We start from the raw sequence: 12,754 nt of genomic DNA, 5'->3' as shown, positions 1-12,754 counted from the left end.
TAGGTATAGGCAAGAGTTAATAATAACTCTTGATATAATTCTATATGTTCATGATTGCATAGCTCACTATACCTTAGCTTCTTTTTGTTGCTCTCCCATTGAGATTCATCTGGGCCTAAATCAAACAATATCAGTGTTCCTCCTCGGGGTTGCACGGGTGGCTTGACAGAGGTGTTCAAAAAATCTTTGTAGTTGGTTCCAGCTCCTTCTAAATAGGATACAATCTCCTCCATTTCCAGGGCACCATTGGCATCATTTGAAATCACTGTGCAGTCATCTGTGTCGTGATTCGAGCCATCTTCTGAGTCATCCATAAAGAGATTAGTCTCAGCAGATACTAAGTAGCTCAAGTCACCGTTACAATAAGTCTGTCTTGTAAGTTTGAGTATAATGTAGCTAAATCTCTCAAGCTTTATTATAAATAGCACCTCTGAAGTAAAGAATGCTCTCTCAACTATGGCTTATTGCAGAAATCTCTCAGTGACACGTGAGCACAGATACGTCAACATGGCTTCGTCTCCGTCCCCGTCCCGCTTTTACCCCCTTTCGTCCCCGTTCCGGTCCCCGTCCCGCTTTTACCCCACCCCTTCATTCGCTCGATCATGCTCGATCGTAGCTAGCTATCTACCATAGATTTTAGGCATCAATTCCCATTATGGATCACCTGTTTTGTGGTTATTGGCACAGTAATGATACAGCTTATCCATTATAATCAGCAATTCTGAGTTAAAACTAGAGGAAAACACAAGCGAATCGCTAAAAGTTGAATCGTTGCTTTTACTTGTGGGAATTTATTTTCATAGAACAACCAATGTGGGAATATATTTTCGAAGGGAATGGTCTCTTTGAAATATCCGAAAATAAAAACCTTTCGAAAATTACCTGCTATATGGTATACTACAGATATCATGGTATTTGAAATATATACCAAAATATATAGATATTTAGGAAAGGCTGCTATATTGCAAGGCTTCGCCTCGCACTGTAACATCCTTTCTAAGTTTGTGTATATTTTGGTATATATTTTGAATACCATGATATCTGTATATTATATATTTTATAGTTATAACACGCTTACGAGGGATATGACTAAAATATACGCACGATTCACGAGAGCGCGAAACGCTCGAGTGAGAGTGCGTATATTTAGTCATATCCCGAGTAATCGTGTTATAACCGTTATATTCTACACACCAGTAGATAAAAACGATTATAGATTGTAAGTTATAGTGAAACAGCACCTCCTGGAGATGGAAATCAATAGAAATTCTTAATGGACCAAACGTTTTACATATTTAACGGTGCAACGCCCACATAGTCGCGATTAGTGAGTTATCCACGAAGGAGACAGGAGTTCATCGAAACTTGTTCCAGTTTCTGAGGTGAATAATTGTTGGTTGATTTAGGCGCTTATTATTAGAGACTTGTTTACCGTTTAGATAAAGATTTCGCGGAATGTGTGAAGTTACACCATTATATGGTAAGCGTAGCCACAAAGCGTGGTATATCAGTTATATACCAAAGCGCGGCGCTTTTGATCTCAATCACAGGTGTGTTATATATAGTGGAAACCTCAGTTATTCGAATACTTCGGGACCAGGGGTGGTCCATAAGTCTGAAAAGTCCGTATCTCTGAAACTGTGTATAAATAACCTTAAGATAACATAGAGAAAATTTATCTAAAATATCAAAATTTTGAACTACCCTAATAGAGCAGACACTACTCTAATAGAGCAGTCGTTTCTGTAGTTTGATTAACCAAAAATCCTGATAAGTGGGTTCCGGATAACTGAGGTTCCACTGTATATGTGTGTAATATATAAAGCATGCCTATGAGGTGTTCGCCGAGGCGTTTATCAACAGTAAAATTACGATGACTGAGGAGAAGGTGTGTATATAAGTGCAATACACTGAAGTGAGCCATGGTTCATATGATATATACTATGTTTCTAAATTAATCCGCACTACATTACTTACTAACAACCCAACTTGAAGAATATATTTACACTTAATTCGCCATAGTTTGGCATGGTAGACACACTGGTAGCATTCCTCTCGCAATTCAGCACACAATAAAGAATTGAATTGATCGTGGGGCTTAGTAAACTTATCTCCGTATATCCCCAGGACTTGTCCGTTCATATCAACAAACGTAGGAGCAATGTTACTTGTTGCCACCCATCATCGAAGTCACGAGGTATGGGTATAAAATGAATCCAGTGGTTGGACTCTTACTGGCTGGGGTGATTAATCGCCTAGCGTGACGAAGGCTATTAGCCTGAGTCATCTGGGTGATTAGTCATGCTAGCGTGGGCGTCGTTTGTCCGCCAACGTTGGGCTACCAATCCGTAATCATCACACAGTAATGTGTCATGAGACTTCCTGGGTGGGTATATATATGACCTAGTCTGAGAAAACCTGTCTTATCACCCATGTCAGCAGATTCGATTTTTTACCCAGGATACAAAGATACATGAATAAACTATCTAATTCCATAATCAAAATCAGCTAGACTTCATTGGTTTGTTTTTGCTGGCTGCTTTTCCCAAGCCCAGTGGCGATCCGTACGTACGCTATGGGGCCTTAATGGAGTTCTGGTCAGCCCCGGGGATGAATGTATGTGGATGTACAGCTCTGTGGTGTGAATAAGTACCTCTGCTGTGAATTTCCTTTCATTTTAGCCACTTTTGAGACCTTAATGGCTCAAAACTTAGCCTAATTCATCCCTATGCCTTCCTTTTCAATTTTTGAACACCATCGTGTCTGCCTTCCATGGCCTCCGCGTCCCACCCATTTTGCAGCTCGCCTTATACAGTCAACCTCGGTTTAAAAACTATCTAAAATGGCGGGAAACTTAGTAGTAGGCTACTTGCACAGTGGGTGCTCTGGAAGGTAAGGAATTGGTGTAAAACGTGTGAAAATTTGTTGCACATAGCTTCAACCATTGGCGAGCTACAACACGCTAAATACTCTAAACCGGCGTTTCTCGATACTTTAAAATAGGCGATAAGCCCGGTTTTCCCAGACTGGGTCACATATATAGGTGAGTATATATATACTCACCTCAGGTAGGTGTATATATACTCACCTATGGGTTTGGAGTGTATATGTCCTGTATGCAACCAGTGGCGCCTTTGAAGTTTCACGTGATCATGGTATATATATATGTATATATATTTTTTTCGATTGTGGGTTGATTATTGAATGATTTTTCTCTTTCTCATCGTATGGATTTGTCAGCATACTCACTTCATTTTATGGACTTTTAACTTCTCTTCGTGATGGCTGGACTTCCTGGAGGCACCACTGATGTTTCTGATCCTCCTGGGGACTCTGGACGCTCCGTTCAAGTCACGTGCGGCTCAGTGAGTGTCAGCTTGTTTTGTCGGCTCCTGGAGAATGGTAGGAGTCTTTGTATTCGGATTAACTGTGGTGATAATTTAATCTCTCCCTGTGAGTTCGAGCGGCGTGCAGGGCGCGCGGCTACTCGAAACTGGAAAAGGTCAATTAAGTATCTTGGCGCACCCATTGGCGATTATATTCGGGAGTCAGCAGCTGGTAAGCGTTATTGTTTTGTTGTTCCCCATGTTGATGTGTTGTCCACTCCCCCTCCAAGTTTGAATGCTGATGGTGCGTCTTCTACAGGCACAACGAGCTTACTATCTTCAATAGGGTCTGTTACCCCTTCATCAGCTTTCCCCCTTTTACCACCACAATTCCATCTTACACTAGTTCTGATACTGATTCTACCTTGGTTGTTGAATCACCAACTAATACTCTTAGCCTCATTAGCTCTTCTCCTGGAGTTGTCTGCTGTCCTTTGTGCGACAAAACCACCACTACTGTTTCTTCCCTCTGGCAACATATTAATAGTATTCATATTTCCCAAGGTGTTTTTCCACCAACTTCCTTCTTCCAGAGGTTTAACCGCCTTATCTGCTCTCAGTCATCATGTCGCTTTGTTTATTTGAGCAGATGGTCAGTATGTCAACGTTCTTTAGGTGGGTCCCGTCGGTGTGGTGCCCCTCTTATTGATCCTTCTACTGTGCTGGGTGCTACCAACAGCACCACTACAACTGTTACTACACATTCACATGCTTGTGTCACACCCCCACCACCTGTTTCTGGTTCTAGGCTTAGTTCCCGTCTGACACCTACTGAAATGGTTTCCCTGGCTGTCCGAGCTGCAGCAGATGGCTCTCTTCCTCCTGAATATAAATCTGTCGAGACCCTAATTTTTGATACTCTGATGAGCTCCTTACTCAATTTGAATGTGCATACAGTTCGTTACATTCCCCGTACTGTTTGGCCTCTGTTAGCCTCAGTGCTTAGTAAAGACCTTTGTTTTTCCTTGCAGCATAAATTATGGGGGTTTGTAAGATTGTTGTTGTTTCCAAAACTTGTTCTTTGTTCCCCCCTCGTGCTGGTAAAAAGAAGCGCTATTTGGTTAGTTCTTTGTTGTGTGATCGTTTGAACAAGTGGAAATCTGGTGTTGGTGGTATCTTAGATCTTTGGCAAGCTGCAGGTGCTCTGCAGCGGGGCTCATCAGCTCGTTCTGTCGCTACTTCTGCTGAGTCTTTGGAGAAGGGGAGCATTAGACGTGCTTTGCGCTGGGCCTCAGATGGACGTTATGGTAATGCGCTACGTGCTCTAGGCGCTAGGGGTGTTGCTTCCTATGACAATGTTGCAGCTCGGGATGATTTGATCCATCGTCATCCTCAGAATGTAGTTCCTTCCCGGTCTAGTGATGTCCCTGTTTCTCTTGTAGTTGAGCCCTCGAATGTGTTGTATGCGTTGCGTTCCTTTCCCAAGGGAACCTCCCCTGGTAGCTCAGCTCTCCGTCCTCAGCATTTATTGGATGCTGTGTGCGGTTCAACTTCACCAGCTGCTTTTGAATGTCTGGCCAACCTGACAAGATTTGTTAATGCCTTGCTAGCTGGTAAGCTTGATTCTCGTCTTGCACCTTGGTTTTGTGGTGCACCATTGACTGCATTGGTAAAGGGCTCTGGTGCCTTTCGTCCAATTGCTGTTGGTGAGACCCTTCGTCGTCTGGTCAGCAAGGTATGTTGTGTGTCTGTGCGTGATTCACTTCCTAGTTTGCTACTTCCTTGTGGTCAGGTTGGTGTAGGTATTCGTAATGGATTAGAAGCTGCTGTACATTCACTTCGTACCATCCTTGCTACTGTAGGCTCTAATTGTGAACTATGTTGCTTAAAGGTGGATATGACCAATGCATTTAATGAGTGTAGCCGGGATTCCTTTCTATCACGCTGTCGATCTGATCTCCCAGAACTGTTTAGCTGGGTGCAGTGGTCTTACTGCTGCATTGGGGAACTACGTTTTGGCTCCCACCGGATTGCATCCTCAACTGGCGTACAGTAGGGTGATCCCCTTGGACCATTACTGTTTTCCCTTGTCCTTATTGATTTCTTATCCAGTGTTACTTTCCCAGCTGACTGGCTTTTCAGTTATGGTACTTGGATGACGGAACCCTGGTGGGTACGCGCTCCAGCCTTGCCTCCTTTTTGCAAATGCTTGTACAGCGGGGTCCGAGTTTTGATCTCTACCCTAATTTATCTAAATGTGAGGTCTTTTGGTCTTCTGGTAATCAGTCGTTTCCGGAGTTTCCATCATCTGTCACCCGTATTTCGTTGTTGCAAGAGGAAGGAGCTGCCTTTCTTGGTTCCCCTGTGTGGGGATCCTCTGATTATTTCTTGTCATTTGTTGGCAAGGCTGTTGATAAGGTGGCTTCTCTTCAGGACCGTCTTGGGGGTTTGGGGAACCCTCAAGTTGAACTCCATCTTCTCCGAAGTTGTCTGGGTGTTTGTAAACTTAATCATCTCTTGCGTACTATTTCCCCAAATTGTGTTATTTCTCAACTTGAACGTTTTGATTATAATCTTCGGTCTGCTTTAGGTCGTATTTGCAAATCTTCTATATCTGACTTATCTTGGCTGCAGGCCACTCTACCGTGTTCTATGGGAGGATTGGGTTTGCGTGAAGCTACCAGTACCTCTTCAGCAGCCTTTTTAGGCTCTTGTTTCAGCTCCCAAGAATTGTGTTATCGTCTACTCCAGTCTTTTAGTGGGGTCCTGACGTGTTTCCTTCCATCCCGGATCAGGATGTTGCTACCTCGATTCTGTTGCCCTTGATTAACAGTGATTCCCTTCCTGATCTTATCCATCCAGCTTGTGGGCAGCGTGTTTTCCAACATGAACTTGATATTGCTCGTCAGACCCTTTTGCTTAATTCACTTACCATTCGGGACCAAGCCAGAATTCGTTCAATTTCTGCTGACCCCTGTACCAGTTCATGGCTTCGGGCCATTCCTTGTGATTCTTTAGGCCTATCCATGTCCTCACAGGAGTTTGTATGTTCTCTTCGATACTGGCTTGGTGTCCCTCTCTTTTCTGCCACTTCTCCAGTTCGCTGCCCATGTGGTACTGTTGTTGATCAATTTGGTGATCATCTGCTTGGCTGTGGACATGGACCCATACGTATACGTAGGCACGATGCTTTATGTGATGTAATATATCATGCTTTACTTCAGGACAACACTGGTTGCCGTAAAGAGCAACGGTGTGCTGGTTCCCGATTGGATCGCCCGGGTGATGTTTTTCACCCTGACTTTGTGCATGGGAAGCCTGCGTACTTCGATGTTACTGTATGTTGTCCATTACAAGAATCTCTGTTGGGTCGGTCTGCAGTTTCAGCAGGTGTGGCTGCTGCTAAGGGAGAAGAAGATAAGGATGCTCACCATGATGAGTTTGTACAGGCTGCTGGAGGTGTTTTTGTCCCCCTGGTGGTTGAGTCCTTGGGTTTGTGGTCTGCTGCTAGTCGTCCTGTCTTGCAGGATATTGCTTTGAGGACAACCACCAGAAGTGGCATTTCTCGTGGCCTAGCATACCGCCATCTGCTAGAGCAACTCTCTGTTTGTCTGTGGCGCCACAATTCCCGGACATTTTACACCTATTTAGCCTGTTGCCTGGCAGTCCTTTGTGGGAGTTGAACTCTGTTTCATGCTCCCACCCCCTGCAGTTTGGCCAGTAGACTGCAGGGCTTTCTTGTTAAGGCCCCTGTCCGGGGGTTTTGCTGTGTGTATGCTGGCGGTCCATGCAGTGTTTTTGTAGGCCTGTGTAGGTTTAGCTGCTTTTTCTTTTTTCTGCCTTTTAAATTAAATTAGGTTTAACTTCTAGCTAGAGATCGGGGAGGATGTATATATATCAAGACACACGATAGTGTGTCGTGCGGCCCAAGAAGCCGCCGCGCCACAGCCTGGGTATATTGACAGGAAGAAAAGGTCATTTTCACTCTTGTATCTTGGTGATCCCTTATCCGATTGAAACCAAATTTGCTACAGAGTTGTCCGCCAGCCAGGGGAGTTTACATATCAAATTTGAAGGAAATCGCTTCAGCCACTTTCAATCCCCCAAATGACATCAAGCGAGTCACAAGTTTGGAACTGCTGGGTTCTCCTCTTTGGGGTGATGACATTTTCTTAAATGATTTTCTTTCTTCTCGAATGGACAAAGTAGCATTAACTCAGAAGAAGCTTTCTCTGTTGGATGACCCTCAGGTAGAGCTCCATCTTTTACGTAGTTGCCTCAGTAGTTGTAAAATTATTCACCTCCTTCGCACTGTGCCTTTTACTATCCCGAAACCCTTTCTTCTTCAATTTGATCATAATCTTCGTTCCTGCCTTGGTAGGATTATGCAGTGCAGTCTTTTCCAACACTTCTTGGAGACAGGCATCTTTGTCTTTTCGATTAGGAGGCCTGGGGTACGTGAATCACCTTTTTCTGCTTCACCTGCATTTTTGGGTTCATGTAACAGTGTTCGTGAATTAGCCTCCACCCTTCTTTCTGTTGATATTAATCAGCTCAGTTTCCCTAATGAGGAGGATGCTGCTACCTTACTTTCTGAATCGGGTATTTCCAGTGGTCATTTGCTTTTCTCAGCCTCTCACAAGCTAGATTAGACAAACATTTATTTGATGACTTATTTGCATCCTTTGGCATTCGCGATCAAGCTCGTTTGACTGCTTTGTCACACTATTCTGGCACAAGTAACGGTTGGCTCAAAGCTGTTCCTCGAGTCAGTCTGGGTTTGGCTATCCTGGGCCTGAAGTTGTTATTGGATTACGTATATGGTTGGGTGTTCTTTGTTTCCGCTCTCTCCTTTGTGTACCTGTCTTTCTACCATTGATAACTATGGTGACCATCTGTTAGGTTGCTCTCATGGCCCAATGAGAATATGTCGACATGATGCTCTGGTAAACATCATTTATAATGCCCTTTCACAGGATCACCCTGGTGTTCTTAGGGAACAGAGAGCTTCTTATGATGATGGGTTGCACCCTGGCAATGTTTTTCATTCTGACTTCCAGCATGGTCGTCCAGCTTACTTTGATGTCTCCATACGCTGCACCACTCAGCCTACTTTTATCTCCTCTTGTGCTTCATGTGCTGGGGTGGCTGCTGCTGCTGGAGAGGTTGCCAAGGATGAGCAGCATTTGGCAGCTGTGGAGAAGGTGGGGTCAGATTTCATTCCTTTAGTTGTGGAAACATTTAGAATTTGGACAACTTTTGCTCTAAAAACTTTACAGAATATAGATGACCATACCACTCCTCACAGCGGTGTCCCTCGGAAAGTTGCTAGAAAGAACTTACTACAGCAACTGTCTGTGCAACTGTGGTCCAACAATGCTAAGATGATCTTAAGGTACTGTACACTGTTAAAACAGTTGGCTGCATATTACATCAAAGTGTGTATGATATACCTCCTCGCACCGAGCACACCATTTTCTGTGTGTATTACTGACCATTTTACCCAATGTATGTATTGCACACCATTATTGTGGTATTATTTGTACATTTAAATACTGTTACAATTATAAATGTACATTTTGAAATGTCATCAATTACAATTGTTGTTCCAGGGTTTCAAGTCTTGCTAATCCAGCATAAATCAATCATGTGAAGATGAATGGTAACCCTGGGAACTGCAACCATCAGTTTCTCCTATTTCTGTAACCAATGTTGCAAGTCTATAGGGTAGTATGATACTGTAAACAAATGAAACCAATAAAGAATGTTCTCACCACAGTTGTCAGTAATAAACATCCTTCAGCAGCAATGTATAATTCTGTCAATAAGTATTTTATATATTGTACAGTACATACATATGGACATACCTCAATAATGTCTATATGATTGCACCAAATCAGTTATAGTGTTCCGACTGTGAAGTCAAGTTCAGAATACACTACACATTATTATATTTTACAATTTTTACCATGTTTGGTAGTCTGACCATTAATTCTGTAGCAGTACATACTTGTATCAGTCTATCACTGCATGCTATGTCGACGTCACTGGAACTACAAAGGATAGATAGAGTAAGACCATTGATGAACTCGGCCTCAGAGAGACTTTTGTACGTACCATCACTCTATCCTGTCACTTCTGTCTACTGCTGCTTCTCTGCCACCTTGCCTATATGAAAACTATAAGCTAAAGCAAGTAGCACAGTGTTACCAACCTGTCATCCATCACGAGCCGGCGAAGCCCAGCAAATGGCAACTCGACTTAGGCATAGTCGGCTCTGGCATAGTAGGCACTAGCACAAACGAGTCATCAGCACATGGACGACAAATAAAGTCCGTAGTTGCCTACAAAGGTAACAGTTAAACAATTACAGGAAACAGCGAACAAACCCCAGCTGGCATTCATTAGTCGATGCCGGCGCAGCTCCGACCGTCTTTCACCACTACCGGCCATGAAGCAACCAGACTTTTACCAGCCTCGCTCTTTGCGTAGGTATCTACACAAACTTTTAACTTCAACGATTGTTAACAGAAGCAGCTGACTCAAACTACCGTTGCCTAGTTATGACACCCTCACGTGAGTGATATGGTGATAATTAAATAGAACTTTTTGGATGGAACGTCTAACCTGATGACTGCTTAAACCGAGGCTTAAACATCTTTGCGTCTGTTTCCTGATCATATCTAACTTCGTCTTAAGCCGAGGGATAGTGCGATATATAATATAGCGTGTCGTACAGTATCTCCGAGTGTCAGATGTCCTCAAGTTGGATGTTCTGTATGCTTTACTTATCAGCGTAGCAACCACTTAGAAGTCGCGTTTATATACAGAACAGAGACTACCACTAAGACTGATAATGCATCACAAAGAAGTTTACTACAGGTATAGCTATACAGTATTCATACAGTATTTTAAGAATTTTCATCCTGATCATTGTGGCTACCTGAATGCAGATAAAGGTTTGCCATCAGGACTGCCCAGAAGCAATACGGGCCCAACAGTACACACCTCAAACAAGCTGAGGCCTGCCCCAGTTGCCCTTCTCTCTGGGTGACTCAATTTATCATGAAATACATCACCAAGCTCAACAGTGGTTGTCCCAAACCATGATGTCTGAACAAGAGAACTAGCTATCTAATATTTTGCTTAGTTTTTGCATGCCAGATGGGAGTGCCATGCATAATACTTCTGTGAACACCTGGAATGAATGGTCTGCAACTTCTCTGAAATTACACACAGCTTCTTTGAAATGTTGTTAAAATTCTAATCTCATTCCCTTTGAAATCTTGTATGCATACTTCCATATGTGACTGAATTTGACAAAACAAGGCTTTGACGCACAAAGCTTTGTTAGGAGATATGGCGATTTTAAGGAATCATTGTGTAATAACTTCCCAGTGCCTACAGCTGTGCAAACAAAATTTGCACCAATTGTTCATCTGTTCACTAGCTATCACAGAGTGGGTGTATAAATTTCTGATACCCAAAATTTGCCCTGTTTTGAGCAGCTTTTTTCGAGTGGGTAATAATATCACAGGTGGTAGTAATAGGGTGGGAGGGTAGGGTGGACGGTGGTCTTAGTATACAGGTATAAAATGAAGTAAGAAGACGATTGGAATCCAGAGGCCAAGTTTGGGCTCTCCATGGCCCTCCACGGCCCTCAAATTACTCCAAATTGACTGAGAACACTATTGGCGAGCTCTCTGTGAAGTCCCAGCTCACTACACACCATTATCACAAAGCCATGGCCATTTAATGGTACCAATCTCACACTCGTGGCTTTGACAGGGTTGGAAGAAAGCTGCTACAGAAACCAGACTTGCCAGTGCTGAAGTAAGTACAGTGTGAAATATGATAGTGTATTAGACCAGCAATCCATTTCTGGTAAAATCGTAAGTTTGATTTTGTGTGTGTGGAAGCCTTGTTATATGAAATCCGGTCACATATATGCAGCATCATGTGTGCTATCCCCATGTATCCTTGTGACTCTTGTACAGTTAATAGAGATTTGAGGTGTGAAATTTTACCTAGTGAAGAGCTTCCAAATACTAAATATCTTGTGGTTCAACTTTTCTGAATATTTTGCTTTTAATATCATTGCCATAAAAATAATAATGTTTGGTATCTTGCTAGATTAAAAGTTTGATATCTTGTATAGGATTTTTTTCTAGCTGCAGATCCTTTGACTTGGAAAACACTTACATTACCGTATTGTTGTGTGCTAAAGAATAATGCCCATGACATTTTCAAACTGTGTACAAACAGACTGTTAGCTAGTTTTAGAATGTGAAGAATATTTTTCATCATATAGTGCGCGGTGGATCTGCCAACATCTGCATGGGCAGTCACCAGTGGTCACAGAATGTACAACAATGACCAGATAGTTTATTACCACCTCACACAAACTGTATCGCATGCAAGACTACACTTGGCTATAGGCCAACATTACCTTGTTTCTGTCACCGTGCAATGAAACCATTGGACAATATACATCAAAAATTGTTCTCAACGTGTTTTAGTCAACTAATGTAACCCCGTGTTACTAATAAGTGCAGGAATATAGCTATAGTACACTAACACAACATAATTACTCTCCTTGCACTTGCTTGTGCATATCCAGCAATGAATATACACTACTCTGGTAACGATCGTCATCAGCTTATTACCCAGAAATTCAAACATGGGAGGAATTATGTATAGTGCAGCTTTTAATTGTTTCATCTTCCAGTTGTATTGGTAGGAAGTGATATGCATGTTAGAGGTTTTGCAGGGAATGTTCACATAATTGTGCGCAGACATTGTGGGTGAATGTACATACCAAAACCCACAATACATTACAAAATTCATAGCTAGATGTCAACCCCCAATGTTATACATATTTGCTAGAGATAGCCGTTTGTTACAATGGCTTTTTAGCATATCCCAGTAAAACGTCTTGCTTTGTGCTTTTAAAAATCAATGTAGAATCCTCGATCCACTCTTTATCCACAGTCAGTGCATACATGGCTAAGGAATGTGTACTGCAAAACCTATATGTATATATAATACAATACATTTATTTCATTTTCACAGTTTTGATAATATATATAGTTAACTTTTGCAAACAATGTATTTGCATTTGTGTGGTTATCTGCACAGTATGTGTACACAACCAAAAAGTTCATGAGTGCCACACACAACACAGCACATTGATAATACGACTGAACACCTTGAGAACACCATTTTTTATGTTTGTATGGTTGATGATAGGGATTCAGAGAATATCCCTTACTTATACCTGTGCACAGAGTTGCTGTATGTTGAGTACACATTAGTTGGGCCAGCTGCCAACATCATACATAAAGCCCGTATGGTCCAAGGTACATCCATAAAAACACTGACCACAGGTCGGGGAAACTTTGCCTCTACAAGATACCAAAACTGAAAGC

General features: G+C 42.4%; 1 long non-coding RNA gene across 1 annotated transcript; it reads right to left on the bottom strand.

The window, feature by feature from the left end:
- Nucleotides 1–8,932: 8,932 nt before the first annotated feature.
- On the bottom strand, nucleotides 8,933–9,538 carry LOC136244047 (uncharacterized). The gene is made up of 4 exons (XR_010695044.1): nucleotides 9,444–9,538; nucleotides 9,295–9,379; nucleotides 9,101–9,240; nucleotides 8,933–9,046 (listed from the first exon to the last, which is right to left on the bottom strand). It is a non-coding gene; the product is annotated as an uncharacterized lncRNA (long non-coding RNA).
- Between the last annotated feature and the right edge of the window lie 3,216 nt (nucleotides 9,539–12,754).

Source organism: Dysidea avara, chromosome 2 (assembly GCF_963678975.1).
Source record: "Dysidea avara chromosome 2, odDysAvar1.4, whole genome shotgun sequence".
NCBI classification, from domain to species: domain Eukaryota; kingdom Metazoa; phylum Porifera; class Demospongiae; order Dictyoceratida; family Dysideidae; genus Dysidea; species Dysidea avara.
This window is presented reverse-complemented; position numbering and strand designations above follow the sequence as displayed.